General features: G+C 33.6%; 1 long non-coding RNA gene across 1 annotated transcript; it reads right to left on the bottom strand.

The window, feature by feature from the left end:
- Positions 1–640: 640 nt before the first annotated feature.
- LOC133718716 (uncharacterized) lies at positions 641–3,034 on the bottom strand. Its single transcript, XR_009850534.1, has 4 exons — positions 1,451–3,034; positions 1,231–1,340; positions 1,031–1,100; positions 641–740 (listed from the first exon to the last, which is right to left on the bottom strand). It is a non-coding gene; the product is annotated as an uncharacterized LOC133718716 (long non-coding RNA).
- Between the last annotated feature and the right edge of the window lie 984 nt (positions 3,035–4,018).

Raw genomic sequence — 4,018 nt, 5'->3', positions numbered from 1 at the left:
TGGGACTGAAACGAAAAAATTGTCATAATACAGGGACTAAACAGAATTTAATCCAAAAACTATTTATTTTTAATAGTATGACTCACTCCTAAATTGACTATGCAAGCCACCTCGACACCACATCATAAAACATATGCCATATATGAGCCACGTTAACAAGTTAAATAACTCAATTGTCGGAAAACTAACAAATTGGACCTATTAGATCAAAATTGAAAGTGCAGGGGTGTTTTTTATGAAATTAGAAGTTTAGAGACTGAATTGATTTTGGACCCAAACTACAAGGTAGTAATTTGTATTTAGCCCATAATCTAAATATACAAGTTGAACCCACAACGCATTTACTGTGGATGTCCATGAATTTGTCTTGACTCTTTAACTGCAAAAATCAATAAAATAGTAAAGAATAATTTTTTTTTAATAAAGAATAATAAGTGCTGATGATAATATGTCACATTTTGAGACAAGTGTAAATTTATGTTGTTTTTAGAGTTTGTAAAATTAAAAATGAGTTGTAATAGGTTTTCTGGAGATTGCACTTCTGGAGACTCACAAGATAGAAGCAGTAAGCAATCACCAGATTAACTTCTTCAATATAAGAAAGCAAACGAGCAAGAAAACTAATAGTATTAGTCATGTCTTTAGATAGTTACATACCTGGAGAAAACATTGCCACTTTCAAACGGCCTTAATGAATGGTCTCAACTCCAAAGACGATTTCTCACATATATTATAAATGTCTGCAAGCAAAAGCAGAAGTTTCTTATATATATCTTGTAAAAAGGCTAAATTGAAATAATGAGTTATACATGGCACCCATAAGCTCCTATGTGTTGCCACTAAGCATCCAAATAGTTATTTACACTGAACAAAGATAAGTCACATAACTAATAAATTCCCAAAATGCAACTTTCATAAAAGCATCGTATAGGCCATATACATATAACTAACATAGCATGAATCCACAATCCATAAAAACAAGTATAAGACAAGCATAGACCTAGTAAGAAAAACAAGAGCTCTGGATTACCTACAGCTACAGTTCTTCCCATCTTTGCAGGGCAAACCAAGTTCCCATCTACAATTATATAGTTTAAAGTCTGAAAAAAGAAAAATATTATCTGTTATACAGTAATACACTACTAATTAAGTGCTACTGTTGACACAACAAAGAGCACATAAATGAATATGTTTACTAGTATACAAATACTGTAGAGAACAAACACTCACTTGGCAACTTTTTCAGGGGTAACATATTCAGAGTTAAGTGCACTAAGAATAATCTCTTGTTGTTCACTCTACTCCATATTAGCACTTAGGTAAGCAGCAGGAATGTTTGCCTGGCAGATATGAGAAGGCAAAGTAGGACGGAACATAATTGTATATTGTTAAATAGAGGACAAGGTAAAATCCAAAATGAAAAATTGAAAATAAGTCAAAGAAACATTACCTGAAACAAATGCATTATTTGATCTTGAGTAAGAGATACAAGGGGAGGGATTACTCAAATTAAGCCTGGAGAAATTATAGCAGGGCGCTGCAAGATACAGAAACCAAAGTAAACATCAAATTCCTGTAAAAGAGGGAACTCTAGAAGAAACAGATGCAAGTAACTTTGCTTAAGTATTGTTGATTGAAAAAATCAGACAACAGTTATAGAGCTGACGGCCGAGAAACTGAATTGGTAAAAGGAACAGTTTCTATAGTAAGCCTAAAGGAACATGTCATGTCTTTCGAATACTCATGAAGCTAAAATTGATGCGAATAAGCACCTACATTACAATAGTTTCAGAAAATTCAGTCTTTGATCACAAGATCTATAGTAGAAAATCAACAATATTGCTATATTACATCATATCAATTAGGAGAGGAGAAAGATATGTTTTACCTCTCAATTTGACTAAGAAGGGAACGCATACTACTGCATTTTCTTTATGTCATCATGCTATAAGGGGTAGACGAAATCAAAAGCATGCAGGTAAATGATATGTCATCAAGCTATATAAATGAATTTGAATCACACACACTTGGAGACAAGTATAACAAATAACTTAAAAGCATGCAAGTAAAATTGAAACATTGCAAATAAAATGGTCACTCTAATAAAATGATACAAGAACTTCATGACTAATAGAATAAATTGAAGAGAATGAATTACCATGGAGACCATAGGTGGAAGTGGATGAAAGTGGCCGAATAAACCGATATCGTAAAAATGTTTCCGTATGTTTTTACTTTCATTCTTTATGAATTCAATTTTCACTTCCCAATCTACTACCCAAAACAAAAGAAGAAGAAAATATCACAAGTTTTTCCTCAGAGATTAATGAAGAGATGACCCAGAAAGCTGCTAGAGGTCGTGGTGCAATAGAGATGGAGAGATCTGAGAACTAAGATTGGTACTGAGTGAGGAGAGAGAAGGGGTCGGGAGAAAAGAAAGAGAGAGAGTTTTTCTCTTTGTTATTTGACGAAAAACGCACAACAACTTTAAGTATTCACCAGGATTTTAACAAGTGACGTCGTTAATGGCTTACAATGATAGTAAAATAAAAAATCGTCCTTGTTTCTTCTAGCTGGGTGTCTTTAAACCCTGAATCTGTAGTAGTGAAATGAAATATGCTAGAGCTTCTTTAGATGGATTAATAGAGGTAGTAAAACATTTTTTAAAGGAACTAATGAGAATAGAAGCAATTTGATCTTGATCATTAGTCCAAATATCTATGTCATCTTTGATTCTTAAGATTTGATTCCTCTTCTTCTTAATGGTTGCCTGCATTTGAAAAAAATTTGTTATTTTTATCCCCTAATTGAAGCCATTTAGTTTTGGCTCTCTGAGCCCAAAATAATTCTTCTACTTTAAAAAGATTTCAAGTTGGGAAAGTAGGTGATATTCTTTACTAAAGAAATCCTCATAATAAGAAGTATGAGCTTGACTTTGAATATGTAGAATTTCATCATGTAAGTTCTTCATTCTTTGAAAAAAATTACCGAAGATCTTATAGTTCCAGTTTTTAGCTAAGGCTTGAAAAGCATTTACTTTTGATGCATTGCCAATAGTATCAAACAACCAAGCAGTATTAACAATGTTCGAGAAATCATGATGATGTAGCCACATGGCTTCTAGTCTAAAGGTTTTACGTTTTCTAGTAGTGTTCGGATTAAAGGTATGTAAAATTGGACCATGATCTGAACCCGTAATTGGTAAGTTACCTCCACTCTTTTCTGATAGGTTTAGAATGCAATTGAAATTGCCCATGAGAATCCAAGGCTGATCTAAAGGCACATTTAACTGTACCAACTTATTCCAAAGTTCTAATTGCCTATGCTTTTGACGGTACATATAAACAAAAGTCATAAACCAAATATTACCTGAACTAACATGAACCATATGGCAGTGAATAAAACAAGAATGGGGTACCAAGACAATAATCTTACAGACCGAGCTATTCCATAACAAAAGTAGACCACCTGAATGACCATCAACAAGAATACAGTAATAGTTACAAAATGGAAGTTTATTGACGAAGGATCTAGCTGCATCCTCGGTTAGCATAGTATCTAACAAACAAAAGACATCACATGCTAGCAAAGATTTAAGAAAGGTGGCATGAGATAAAAAAAAAATCATGTCGGGAACACCCACGGCAATATGAACACAATATACTCATGGTGGAGGAATGAAAGAGAACGCCAATAAGTAAAACAGTCTGGACTGAAGACGACCAAAACGAACAGAACAGTTATTAAACAGCTACACAAGAAGAACACACTAGCTCAGATTAGAACAACTCAAAGAAACAAGTACCAACCAAAAACACAACAAGAACACACTGAAATAGAAATACACTACAAGGGGATTATAATTAAACAAGAATTAATTAAAAAGAAAAGATAACGTAAGAGGGAAAGAGTTAGAAATCACGGGTTGACAGTGAAAGTACGACAACAAGCTGCAGGGACGAACTGGGAGGACCTGGGTGATGCCGATTAAGATATCTTGAATTCAAGTATGACAAAC

Source organism: Rosa rugosa, chromosome 6 (genome assembly GCF_958449725.1).
Source record: "Rosa rugosa chromosome 6, drRosRugo1.1, whole genome shotgun sequence".
Classification (NCBI taxonomy): domain Eukaryota; kingdom Viridiplantae; phylum Streptophyta; class Magnoliopsida; order Rosales; family Rosaceae; genus Rosa; species Rosa rugosa.
This window is presented reverse-complemented; position numbering and strand designations above follow the sequence as displayed.